This window comes from Ischnura elegans, chromosome 2 (assembly GCF_921293095.1).
Source record: "Ischnura elegans chromosome 2, ioIscEleg1.1, whole genome shotgun sequence".
Taxonomy (NCBI): domain Eukaryota; kingdom Metazoa; phylum Arthropoda; class Insecta; order Odonata; family Coenagrionidae; genus Ischnura; species Ischnura elegans.
In genome coordinates this window covers 49,159,269-49,173,877 of record NC_060247.1, presented here as the reverse complement: position 1 = coordinate 49,173,877, position 14,609 = coordinate 49,159,269, and the positions used below count along the sequence as shown (strand labels likewise).

General features: G+C 43.0%; 1 protein-coding gene across 1 annotated transcript in view; it reads left to right on the top strand.

The window, feature by feature from the left end:
* Positions 1 to 8,552: 8,552 nt before the first annotated feature.
* Positions 8,553 to 14,609, top strand: part of LOC124153695 (solute carrier organic anion transporter family member 74D) — a 345,215-nt gene continuing 339,158 nt past the window's right edge. The window contains exon 1 of the mRNA XM_046527011.1: positions 8,553 to 8,949. The gene's annotated coding sequence lies outside the window, so the exon portion shown is untranslated. The remainder of the gene's footprint in view (positions 8,950 to 14,609) is intronic.

Below are 14,609 nucleotides of genomic sequence, written 5' to 3'. Positions count from 1 at the left end.
TCACCAAAACCATACCATATACACCATAGCTGCACTTATAAGTATTACTGAGTCGTATGGCTTCAGCAGCCCCATTTCCTTTTATCTGACTTTGCCCAATACCAATCCACCCTTAAAACATCTCATTAAAAAAATATTTTCTGGCTCTTTGTCCTCATCATGATACCAAAATTCCTTGTCTTTATGTTTATTAATGATTTATTCTTCTCCATATCTTATTCTAGGCATGTATTCTTTAAAATATTCGCATTACATGCCCATAGACTCTCAACACTTCTATTATTATAACATTATTACCTAGACTCATTATTATTATTGTGTTTGGAATTACCCAAGTACTCAAACTTGGGTGAAGCAAACCAATTTTTAGTATTTTCTAAGTTTTTTCCAAACTTCTATGTGCCTCCTGCAAATAATGTTGATTATTTAACTAACAATTTATTTACTACTGCCATCGATAATTATGCTTCTTCCTTGAAAATTAATCGAGCATGCGCCTGGTTAACCCTTTGAAACCCTGGTCATGAAGAACGGCCCAAGGATACAAGGATCACTCCTGACTGCGTTTTTCGAATCAGATTTAAGCGTCCGAGGATCTCCACCGTATTCCTTTTTGCCGTGGCGTGATTTGTGCGTCCTTGAGACGGATGTGTGTCGCTTGGAAGGGGACGTGGTCTGTGCCAGCATCTTGCCGGCAAGCCGTGCTCTCGACCGAGGCATAATGCTCCCGCCGCCGCCGTGGCTGCTGGCTGGCCAACAGTGCGCCCAATTGGCGTGATTGGTCTCTTCGACGGTCCCCCCAACTGCAGTGTCATTGACCCTTCAATATGTGGTGTGGCGGTGACGGTTTTTAAGGCGCTCTCAGGATCGGCGACAGTAGTTGGGAGAAGTGATTTGGTGCGTCACGGGGTCATAACATGTTTCGGAACCTCTTGGGTTATTCTTGAGTTAGGGCAGGAATAGGACAGGCGAGTGGAGTGAAAAGGATCCAATTGTCAGGAGGGGGACGGGATTAGATTCACGTATGCTCTGTTCCGAAACATATTCTACATTTTACCCCGCAAGCTGCTCCATTAGGGGTATGGTTGGAGCTGTTAGGATACCAGCCGTATACATGTAGGAAATAAAAATAATTGCTGCGCATTTTGAAACATTTGACTGTCTTAAGTTCGACTTCGCATATAATTAAGCCCTATATAGTTCGGAGTGAAACCGAAGTCCTGTACCGATCCTTTCGGCAAAACATTTATCATATTTTATAGTTTCTTTCGGACTTCTAAGTATAAGGAGTACGGAAATGATTTTCTCTCTGTGGCTCTGAAAAATTCATGGTCTTAATCGAACTAGGTAATTGTAAACCTAGCATGCGTCGGATATAGAGCGTTGCCGGATAATAAATGAGGTAAAGTAGGTAGTTGCCAATTGGTCCCCTAAATTTGAGTAGAACGTGGTTTCCACCAATCAGCAATTCATTTGAATTCGTTAATATTCGGAAAAAAAACATTGGACTGGAAATGCGTAGAATTTTTATTTGAAATCGTGAATTTATATTACGTTTACACCTATTTCTTGGTTGACGATCTTAATCTTTCCTGAAAAATCGAGTGTCAATCGACAATGCAACTGCTATCTAGAGTGTAGCATTCCGTAGTGGATCATTTCGATATGAAAGAATTCCAGCTAAAGATTATATGGAATGGTGCGAAGGCTTCCACGGTGTTGCGTAGTGATTTACTGCATATTCTGAAATACAGGAACTCAGGCGAAACTATAGTCATTAAAATCAACGAACACCACAGGAAACCCAAGAAGATGCAGTCAATCATTTTATGTAATGGTAAGAAACAGTGAGAGTAGTGTTATAGAAGAGATCCAATTAATTGCATGATTATCGTTCCCTCCCTTCTATCCAGTTTGTACCACTTAATCCCTTCCCACCCGCCTCTCTGTCCTCACAGGTTCAACTACTATCCATTCAGGGCCGGCCTTAGGCCTCGGTTACGATACGAGCGGCGGGCGGCGAGCGGCAACCTGAGCGGCACGTGAGCGGCAGTAGTGGCTACAATACGAGCGGCAATTTTCTAACCGCTCTGCAGTGGGCGGAAATCGGAAAAAGCCGGGCAAAATTACAAATTTACTTTTTTTGAGCTATAAACTTGAAACTTCGCAGGCATACTCAAAAATGATTGAAATTTATGGATCTGTACTTTATTTGACAAAGATTCCACCCTTTACTGAGATACAGATGCTCAAACGTGAGAAAATTTCCATGAAAACGCCCGTCTTCAATTTTCTCTGAAAATCTTCTAAAGTAAGTAGATGGTGAAGTTATAGGTGGATTCTTGCGGAATAAAAAACCACATAATCTGTTGGCATGGTGTTTTTTCTTTAATTTTCCGTAATCTGAAAGAATATTATCGATTAATTCTTACCGTGCCGTTACAAAATGGCGGATACTGTTTTTCGACAGAATTTCATATTTAGGTAGAGTTTAAAATGGGTTGACGGCAAAGTCACGCGGAGTAACTTATATGAGAGCATTTTTTGAAGATTTCTTGAGGTGATTATGCAGTTATCTGTGAAATAAGTTTGCGACGCCGGAAATTACATTGATTTTTCGATCGCGCGGCAGGGTTCGTCTCCGCGCGTCGGGAGTTGGATTAGCCGCGACGCGGTAAGGTTATTGAAACTGTATGGGTTTTAATGCTCACCATTCACCGTTTTTATGTTTTGCTTCAATATACCGATTCTTAAATGGTCTATGGTGAATACAGTGGAGGTTTTTCAGGCGAGGTAAGTGCACGTTTCATTGAAGTTCATTTCGTTTTCTTTGGATACGATCGAAGACCATGCTTCTATTAAAAGTGTTCAAACCTCGAAAAAGTGAGTTGTTTTCCTGGGACTCAGACCAAAATACCTACCAGAAAGACACCAGCTGAGACTCATACGTTCTTTTCTCTCCGATCCCTGACCCCCAGGATTCTACTGCGAAAACAGTCGTTTTATGACACCGCGGAGCGGACCCTTTGACCGTCTTAACTGGGTATTTCTACGAGAACTTCTAGCTTTTTAAAAATGCGTATCATACCCTCAGTTCTACTTTGACTTATAGATTACTCATATCTGTTACACATTTACCACATGTTCTTCCCCATGTACTCAATAGGATATTGGATAACCAGAGGTTCTACAAATTTATTATTTTTTTAATTTTACATAGGTTCCTTCCGCCATTTATTTATTTCTAACTTCCCCGTAAACAGCACTCATCATAAAGGGCAAAGGTACATATAGAAAAGTCCAGGGGATGTAGGGGGATTGACTATGTCATGGTAAGACAGAGGTATAGGAATAGTGTGAAAAACTCCCGCAGCTTCCCTGCCGCGGATTCGGATTCAGATTCAGACCACAACCCAGCGCTCATGAAATGCAACATAAGATTCAAAAGGCTAATTAAAGTTAGGAAGGCGAGGAAATGGAATATAGAAGTGCTGAAGGGGACTATGAGGAAGGAATATCAGGAATTAGTGGGCAATAGTACCCGGAAGATTAGAAGTACACAGACTGTAGAGGAAGGGTGGGATAATATTAAAACGGGAATAGTCAAATCGGCGGAGAAGTCAATTGGCTACATTGACAGCAAAAGGATAAAGAAGCCTTGGGTTACGGAGGCAGTGGTAAAAGAGATGGAGGAGAGAAGGAAGTGGAAGAAAGTGGACACAGAGTAGGGCAAAAGAATGTATAAGGAACTAATTAATCGATTACGACGTGAAACTAAGAGGGCAAGGGAGGCTTGGTGGAAAAGACAGTGTGAGGAAACGGAAAAGTTCCAGAAGGATGGAGAAGTAGGCGCGGGTTGTACGCCGGGGTCGGTAAAAAAATGGTCGCTAAAAAGTTAAGTCGCTATCGAGCAGCAAAAGAGGATAAGCCGTGTCCAAAATTAAGGCTAAAGATGGAAGGATGCTAACCGAGCGCGAAGAGGTACAGAGTAGATGGAGGGAATACGTGGAGGATCTGTATGAAGTAAGGAACAGGCCGGAGAAATTGATTTTTGATGAGGAAAGTGCAGTGGAGGAGGATAATCTTTGGCCGAGTATCTTCGATGCGGAAATCAAGAGATCCCTTCGTGATATGAAGGCCAGGAAAGCAGTGGGCGTGGACAATATATCCTGTGTGAGCATCTGAAGAATCTAGGGAAGGATAGTAAGAATATTTTTCGAACTAGTACGGAGGATCTATGAGGAGGAATGTTTGCCGGAGGATTTTGTGAAGACGGTTATAATTCTGCTACTGAAAAAGACGAAACCTGTGGGATGCAGAGATTATAGGACTATTAGCCTAATATCGTATGCAGCGAAAGTGGTACTGAGGAGGCGAGGGCAAACGAGTATTTGGGCGAAGATCAGTTTGGTTTTAGAGAAGGGAAGTCAACTCGTGATGCAATAGCAATAATGAGGTTCCTCGTGGAGAGGACCATTTGATAGGGTGAACTGGATAAAGTTAATGAACATTCTCAAGAGAATAGGTGTAGATTGGATGGATAGGCGACTCATTCGTAATCTGTATATGGCCCAGACTGCACAAGTGAGGGTAGCGGACGGAGAATCTGGGTGGGCAAGCATTGGCCGAGGAGTGAGGCAAGGCTGTCCTATATCGCCGCTGCTCTTTAACGTGTACGCTGAAGAGATGGTAAGGGAAGCGTGGGATGAGTTAGAAGCTGGGATAAAAGTGGGAGGAATGATGTTCAAATCAGTGAGATTCGCGGATGATCAGGCGTTGATTAGCCAGTCAGCGAGGGGGCTTCAGGCTTTAGTGGATGCGTTATACGAGCGTTGCGAGGAGTATGGGATGAGGATTAAGATTAATAGGGAAACGAGGAAGGAGGAGAATAAGATTTTTAGAATATTGAAAGGGAGTTACAGTGGCCTTAAGGCCTGTTAACACGGTACATTAACACGTACGGGTTAATGTCTAAATGTATGAACGCGAGAATGATCGCCAAAATGCACCGTGTTACCACCCAACTTGTGCGAGTGAATGCACAGAAAATAGAACCTGTTCTAATTTGTTTCATACATTCGTAAATGTTTCGTTCCGGTCCACAAAAATCATTCATGCAAACTCGTTAGACATTAACGCAAAGATATTAACTCGTATGTGTTCCTTTACATTGTATTGAAAAAGTCAGTGTTGGAAGGAAAGGGAGGCTCCCAGATTACTTCTATAGTACTCCATGGAAACCTACCTTAATCGGTAGAACACTATAATAAAATGTTGATCATTCCACATAAATACACTGGACTGCACCTCACTAGTTAAAACTTCTATTAGTATATTACTTAGTTTTACTTCAGTCTTCCTTTGTTTGGCCGTATTCTCATCACTTTGATGTTTCTACGCTGACATTTTCAACTACATTGAAGGATCCATCTACTGAGCGGCGAGCGGCAGTGGAAAAGAAATCGGTCTGGACTTGGAATCATGAGCGGCACTGGGCGGCGCCGCTCACTGTCGCTCGCCGCTCAAACATATCGTACCCACCCTCAATAGATTTACACGCAACTAACTGTGGTCCGATATCATAGCGGCGCCGCTCACGCCGCTTGCCGCTCGCCGCCCGCCGCTCGCCGCTCGTATCGTACCCGAGGCCTTAGGGCGGGGCGACCGCCCCGGGCCCCGCGTTTAGGGGGGCCCCGCGTTCGTGAAAAAAATTCAAATATACGATAGTTTTGAAAACGCAATTTTTATGTTTATTTTACGTTATAATTTTATGAAGAAATATAATTATAAATTTTATTTGTATTATACTATTTTGAACTCAACTGCGTGATGGTATCATAACGGCGTAATAGGGTGGTTTCCTATTATTTTTTTATTGCCTTAATCGAAAGATTATTACACCTGGAGTACGTATTTCACGCTTTTAGATTTTTAAATGATAATATCTATTTTTCGCGATTAAATGAAAAGTGAAAATTTTCAAGCGCGCGAAAACGCGACGCGTTAGTAGGAATGATGGGAAATCTCTCCGTACGTCGTATTTCTGGTTCCCCCTCCGCCCGGTGAGGTGACCTTGAGGCGAGGCTTAGCGCTGATACGTCGCAGGCTGCCAGCGGGTAGCCTAGTGCCCTGCCGCCTGGTAGCGCTTGGCTTAAATAAGGATTATTAATACCTTATCAAACGAGGAAAACTTTCCGACCTTAGCCAGTTTTAATAAGTGATTATTAAGACATGTTTCCCTGAGCTCTGCGCCTCATGCATGCATTGGTAACCTCAGACGACGTATAACTCCTATCTTCTCCTATAGAAACTAGGTCCCTGTGACGTCACGTGGAGTGGCATCGCATGGGCGCCAATCTGGCCCTTTTCAAATGAGGATAAAAATGGACCATTGCCATTCGTCTACACCGGCATTTATAAAACGAAATAATTTGTATATTATGAATACACTAATGGTGGGTAACGAATCGCAATTATTGCCTTTTGTTTTCTTTGATGAAGTAAACTACCCTATTACGAAGTCTGAATTTGGGAGGGGAACACATACTTAGCCAGAGAGTGGTAGGGATTCAAAATGCTCGAGTTTGTAGATGGGGTATAGAGTTTAATATTTTAAGTGAAGGACCCCGCACTGACGGTTCGCCCCTAGCCCCGCACCTGCTAGGGCCGGCCCTATATCCATTCATTTCTTATCGTGAATCTATATTGAGATGAAAATGAGTTATGGAAGTAATTTTAAATTTCCGTGTCAATCCTTGAATAATTTTATATGAGAATCTGGAGTAAGCTGGAATTTCATTACGTAAAAATCCAAGCCGGCTCTCTGAACAACCCCGACAATTTTTCCCATTTCTTATCTCGCCATTCCATCTCTTCCTCCCACCTGAGGGTTGATTGCACCTACTCTTTGGAGATGCTACGCGTTTAATGCAGTGATTGGCTGTGAGATTTATTAATTTAGCTTATTATAATTTGAAAGACCAATATTTAAAAATTCAAGGGCTAATGAAAAACTCATTGTACGACTCCCTCTACTTTTTAACCATTTGATTTTTTTATCAAATTTTTTCGCTGAGACGAGAAAGATTGTGGAATTCGAGCGTTTTGTCCAGGCTTGACCTGGAGATCAATTGTTCATAACTTTTGCTAGCCTATTTTGGTGATCAGCTGTTCGCAAAAATGTTTGTGTGATAAGGCTGTTGCTTTTCTGATCAATTTTCGACTTTCATTTTACCTTTTATAATCATGGGAGCTGGGCCTCACCGGCAGCGGCGCAGCGAGGGAGGGTTCTGGGGGATAAACCCCCCCCCCCAGAGCTCACAGAAATTTTTAAGTTAAATCTATTTTACTTAATTGGATTAATAATGCTTATAGAATAGTGTGAGGATTAAGAAAATGTCACTCAGAAGGCCGTAAAAATCATCATTTTGAACCATTTATCTTAATTTTTCCGGCGGAAGGCCTCCGCACCTCCCACTTACCCTGGCGGGTATGCAACACCCCGAGCTCCCCAGTATTAGTTGCGCCTGAAACCCCCCCTAGCCTTAATTCCTGGCTGCGTCCCTGCTCACCGGTATTATTTTTTTCTCATTCGTTTGGAAATGCTTTAATTTACCGGTAGTGAAACATCCTGCGGGGCGAAACGTGGACGCTGACGAACAGTGGCGTAACTAGGCACATGCCTTGGGGGGACGAGAAGACGACCCTCCCCCAGGCAAAATCTGGTAAATTTTGAAAAATGACATGCCTGGAAATACATTATACATCATTTCGGCGCTAAAAATTTAACTTTAAGAAGATGTAGTTATTATATGTCAAAACTAGACAATAGTGTTAAATAATTATTTTATTTATCTGAGGCTTTGGGGAGGGGGATCTATCCCTTCATGCTCCCCATAGTAACGCCACTGCTGAGGGAGGAGGATGAGGATTGGCTCGAAGCGTTCGAGATTTGAATTATGAGGAAATTCTTAAATGTTAGGTGGACGGATAAGGAAAGGGAAAGTTGTGGACATGATGGTTGAACAATATTTGTTACCCCATTTTGTGAAGTTGAATCCCGCCTATATGTACTGTATTTACTTGGTTGCTCATAGATGGCAGTCAGGTCTATCGTCGAATCATAATTCTGAAAACTCGTCACGTGTTCATCGCTTGGTGAAGGTATTTCGCTATCAAAGTTTGTGCTGCGGTATTCCACGTTGATTTCTTGAATCACCGGGATTTGGAGTGTGAGAAATCCGGGAAAAGTAACATGAATGAATGCTGTGGCAGTGACGTCACGGCGTCCACCTTCGGAGAAATTACATCGCAGCTTTTCAACCAGATATCGTCTCTCGACCACTACCTCGCCCGGTCACCATTCGATTTGGCTGTCTTGGTAGTGGCGCTCGTCACCGTCGCGGCGCTGTCGGCGACGCTCCTCCTCGCGATAGTTCGCGCGGCGGGGGGAAGAGAGCGCCACCTCCACATCGTCTCCAACGCGGCGGCGGCTTCGGGAGGGGGGCGAGGAGAAGAAGGGGGAGGAGGCGTTGGTGGTGTGGTGGAGTGCACAGGCTGGTGTCGGCGAAGGAGGGGGAGATCGGGCGACACCAAAACCACTTCGGAGTCGAAACAAAAAGGGTTAGGCGAAGAGGAGGAACGGAAGGAAGAGGAGGAGAGAGGAAGGAAATCGAAAGGGGAATAGAGCACAGGCACTCACGCCTCGCAGCACGCTTGTCTCTCTCGCGGGCTCGGGTTAGAGCGATACCCGCACAGTTCTTGCCGCCCGCTCGGACAAGGCAGCAGCAGCAGCTTCAGCGGCCGGCCGCCAGCCGCCATTCCTCGCCGGCGACACAGCGCCCACCGGAGTGCGGGAGACAGCCGACGTCGGTCGTCTGCGCCCTTCGATCGTCGACGCCCTTAGATGCTGCGTCCGTGGGGGGGAGGAGGAGGGCGGAAGGTGGCCAGGTGAGCCTCCCCCACCCTCCCTCCCTCCACCGACGTTTACATTGTTGTTGTTACTACTGCTACTACCACCCCTTCTCTTCGTTACGTCTGCCTGCCACCCTAGAGCGGGGATGCAGGTGTAGAGCATGCTGTGTGTTGTAGCTCCCAAGACGCGGTGTTTGTTTACTTTTTTTTGTCTACTCATCCTCAGCTTGGCATGCGTTGACTGTTTTGATTTTGAGCACCTCGCGACGTATGCCCGCCACCCTAGCCTGGGGCTGCAGGTATATAGAGTATCCAAAGTGCTGTAGGTCCAGGACGTGGTGTTTGTTTACTCTTTTTTTGTCATTCATCCCCAGCGTGTGCTTTCCTCGAAGGGTACAGGTATCCGCCAAGTACGCGTTGATTGTTTGTGATTTCGATCTCTTCGCCATGGCTGCCCGCTACCCTAGCGTGGGTACCGCAGCAATACAGTATGCAAGGTGTATTAGGTCCGGGACGGGGTGTTTGTTTACTCTTTTTTTGTCGTGAATCTTCGGCGCGTTTCCCTCCATGACATAGTCATTCGATAAGTATGCGTTGATTGTTGTGATTTTTGAGCTAAACAGCACCAAAATTCGTGAGTCGACGTTTTGACAATACTGTCGTGGTAAATTTCATAGTTGATGGCCGTTTATGACCCTATACTCTTGCGTCAAAAAATTTTCGTCGTTATACGTGAAGAGACTCGAGAATTCCCATTGCCGGGATCAGTGTTCACTACCCTGTCGTAGGTACACATCGCTTCTATATTCTAGTCAGTGAGTGAGTGTCATCTTGTAGCCCAGGGTTGGAGTTCCCTGGAGAGTGCTTGTCGCCGTGGTCATGGTTCGTGTGTGCCGGTTTATCTAGTTAGACGTCGCCGGTCTTCGCGTCGGTGTGAGAGGGGGAGCTGATTGGGGGAGGTAGGGAGGGGGGGGAATGGGAAGCAGTTTAAGGGAGGGGGTGAGGGAAAGAGAGAGAGAGGAACATGCATCTTCGATCGGTTTTATGGTCTCTTGTGAATGGAACCCGGTGGTTTAACGCCAAGAAAATGATCACGCCGATCATCGGTGAAGGTGTTATTATGTGAGAGACGCTTCGTCGGACATGTTTATTTTTTAATGCCGCCTCCCGCGTACCCTTCGGACTGATCGTAATCTTTTTGTTGCCTGTGATTCCTTGGAGATTTCACGCCGATCAATGCATAATCTTCTGGAGGGATCTCTTTCAGATCTCACTCTACAGTTGCCATCATTATTCATCATTTAGTTTTCAAGGGACATGTGACATTACGAAGCTTTTTTTCGAAATTACCTTGCATTTTTATCATTTGTACGGATTATGTGTACAATTGGTGTGTATGACTAATTGGACGAAATTTTTATATATTAGTTTTGATGATGGAAAATGATGAGTTGTTGTCATTTTACTCACCCCTACCAGTCCATGTTTAACCTCGAAAATCATGCGCTACTGTTCCACATTTGTGTGTTGTTACTGATGTAACGAGTTGTACCCCCATATGCATTTTGGTGGTATCTAATTTCAAGCATGTCATTGATAATGATAACATGGTGAAAAATCAACGATTAGTGGAAATACATGGACGAAATAAAAATATGATCAACTATAAGGCATTAATTTTCTAGTCGACGTATAACCTACCTGCATTCTTTATTTTTGAGTCATTTTGTGGAGTCTTATAATTTTTTTTCTTTTTGTACTTTCTTCCTTGCTGTTATTTGTCGTGATATTGTTTCTCAGTCGCAGTAGTTGTTAACCCGGCAGTGGCGTTGTGACCTTGGGTAAGGCATTTCACCTTATCGTTTCCTCTTTATTTTCGATGTTTTTTTACGGGAGATATTTTCAACTGCTGTCTGCAAAGATAACTCTGGCGATTCTTAAGTGATTATGTGATTCAAGGATTTTTTTTCCTCAGGGAGGGCACCAGGGTCTGACAGGCGAGCGGTCTTCTCATATTTGGGATTAAAAACTACATGCAACAATCACTCTACGAAATATACTCTTAAATTTATTGTAAAATTTGTTAATATGTTAATGCTCATAACTTTCATAAGATAATATAAAATTTATCAATATTTGTATTAAAAATCTCGTCCAATTTCTAAGTGTCTGGGGGAGCCCCCACCCCCTCATTCCGCCTATGATGTGATAGGTATACATATTCATGTCAAGAAAGAGGCTTTATCGTTTGGTGACAAAACATATCTATTAGTGCGTTTTGTTGTTTCTACATTCGTATGCCCTCGTTTTCTCAGCCGGTACTTAGCGCTTCACCACATTATGGCTAACTCGAGTGCATCATGCCATTCGACAATTTAGGCTAAATGGTCTCTTTTTGACGAGTCCGGTATCGACCGCTCGAGATCAGTGTCTCTCCAGTGCCAGCTCATCCTGTCGAATGTGTTTTTCCAAGAACGCGGTAGAAATCGGCGGGAATAATTTCCTTCTGAAAATATTATCTGATTAGTATGATCTGAGTTATAATATTTTTTCTCCTAATTAACAACACATCATGGGACCGTGGTGGACCCAGGGCAGTGATCATCGAACTCAAAAGTGATTAATATTTCTGCAGATTTCCTTTGCCACGTGGTGACATAAAGCCCTCTCGTCAGAGTGTACCTAATAAAAAAAAAAAACAATTTTAGCTTTCGCGCTTGCGATCAAAATTGACCTGGCAAAATTCAGGAATACTAGACTAGCCTAATGGGTCTGATTGGTTGATTTGGTCGATGGCTTTTGTTTTCATGTTGTTCATTTCGATTTGAAATTTTATTTCCATTAAGGTTTATCGTCACGAAGAAGGAGAAGTAAATTCCTAATTAAGATTTAAGTAATATCTGTATATTCATTTATATTCCACTTGCTAATGTTTTCCATATACTAAGTATCAATAATGAAATAGAGTTTTCAATTTTGGACTCAGCTTTTAGTTTCTGCGTTGCCAGAATGCTTTTCAGTATGTTTAATCTGAAGCTCCAGTCATGTTGGTCTCGATGTGACTTAATGTCATCCGTCATTTACAGATATTAATATTTAATGAAACGGGTTCTAGATTAGGGAGGCCCCACGCCGTCCGTACCTTTAAAGATTCATTTATGGTGTCAAATCGATAGATTTTTATTCAGTATTCAGAAATATCCACAACGCGGCGAAGAGCTCAGATTTCATTTTATCTCGATATTTGCTGTGCAGTATTTGTGTTCTTGTGGAGTAGTAAAAAAAGTGCTTATTTCGATTGATTATATCATACTAATATTAATTTCGGTTATAAATATGTATTATTGTCCTAGGAGAATCGTAACGCTATACCACCAGTGTTGTGTGTGTCTACTTTTGTAAACCCTATATAATACGCGGTGTGTGACAGCAAATTCAGTGGACTACTATAAAATTCTCTATTGTAATACAATAATTATTTATTTATTGCTTATAAGCAACAGCAATATCGCATTACAAGAAAAAAAACTAATAAATTATGCACAAATTAAATTAAAACCTGTCTCAAGTTACACATTTAATTTTCAGGCCTAAATATTAGTTCTAAAACGATAAATTTAGTCATAAAAATATCAATTCCCTAGCGAAGTTTTAAAAAGCCGTTCAGATTACGTACTTTCGGTACCATAAGAGAGTACTTTCATGTGTTTACGCTACTAGGTGGTTAATTATGGAGTACGTCGGGATCTCTTCAATGGTGTGTAAAAAATGAATAACTTTCGGTAGTCCACGGCATGCAAACGGAGCCTGTAAAATATCTCTACATAAAACGATGTATATAACCGTACGTTTAGTCCTTAGCGTGTCCAAGTCATGCAAATGTGAGTGATAAAATGGGCGAAATTGGGGATAATTTCGTTTCGCACGCATTTCTTCAAGACTGAATCATTTGATCGATTCAGATTTTTATTGGATGTTATTGGTCGATAAAAAATATTTAAGTATTTTTTTTTAATTTTCACGCAAATTAAATGCCGAGAATTATTTAGGAGAGCCTCCTTATCACTTCAGCCTGAATCATACGGTCATTTTTTCCGTCCCACAGAATGAAAGCTCTAGCGATAGGTTTTCAGGATAAAAAAAGAAATCGCACGACCCATCATTTCCAGAATTATACGGTCATTCCCATTTCCAGTCGCTTATTACGCCACTTCCGTATTTACAAGTTTCATTCAATCAAAAGTCAAGCGTGGCGTTACAGTCGCTGTTAGCGACCGTGCGTTCTTATTGGCGAAATGACGGAGCCAGGGATGACTTAAGCGACGGAAAAAGGAACGTGCAAAGTGATGGGATCCCCATCGCTAGAGGCATCGCGGAAAATGATTGCGTGAAACGGTCATTTTTCCTCCATCATTGGAGAGATCGCTGGAGCTGTCCCTCGAAAGGGATGGAAAAAATGATGGTGTGATTTAAGACCTCGGGTTTCTTTCGCTGTTCGTGATCTCGGGCAAAAGCCATTCGACACTGCGGGTGAGTGACGAGAAGGTATCACGCCGCCGCGGGCTAAGTCAATCTAAGCGTCGAGAGAACGCATCGTGCAAATGCATCGCGTTGCACGCCGACTCCCTCGAATCTCAGCGCGTCTTCCGCCCTCGCCCGCGCGCTTCTGCTATACATATATTTTTCCCCCCTTAGCATGTCCCTCCCGCGCGTGATCTCCAGTGGAAGCGACGCGCGACGCCGCGGCTGAGCGTTTTGGCTGGTGCACGCCTTTCGGAGTCTTAAGGCTAGTTTATATTAAAAAATTAGCAATAACTTATCCACACTTAGAGTGAGAATCCAGTCTACCCAATCGGCGATGCGGCGTTCGTGGAAATTAGCGCGGAACCTGGTGCAGATAACGCGAAAATTAGGCAAGAAGAAAGAAAATGGGGTTAGGTAGACTTTGAATTGATTGCAAAATCAGCTTGAAACTTTAGAGCGAGGGAACTGCATGGAGGAGGCCTCTTTCCATCTCAAAGAAGGCTAACTTCTGTTGCCACATCTGTCGTATTTTAATCGACTTTCAAAAATGTCCACTGCGCGGTGATGAGTGCAATGCGATACACTTTTTTTCCAATATTTTGCAGTATAATGTTTGTCATTGCGAGGCTTAGCGTTGAATAGTAATGAATATAGTAATGATTATGTCATCATGTGTATTAATTTCGGTTAACGCCCCTTATTTTACCATATTTCCCTGTGAAACTCGGATCAATTTGCCCGTCAGCAACGCGAATGGCGACCTCTGTAAACCCATTTAAATGCGCGGTGAGTGACAACACAATTAGAGGCACACATGAGGATCCTCTTTCATAATATTCGTGTTTTAGAGCGTGCTGTGTCGTATTCAATTTTTTTTACGCGCTTTGCCACCGTGTATTGTCTGCTCTAACCATGAATCGTGGGAGACGACACTTCGGAATGAAAAATAAAATGGATATAATGCGCAATTGGGCTGCTCACTCCGGAAAAGAAATCGATTTGGCTAAGAAACAGCTCACTATTTTTTTCCTTGTGTGCGGCAGTTTTCTGTTATGGTTCAGCATAAAAATAACAGATGGCACTCCGTCTTCGCTATTATATATTTTTTCTACGAACGCCCCGAAACTCTGTAGCTAATTTTTTCGTTAGTCCTAATTTATATCTACTGCAAG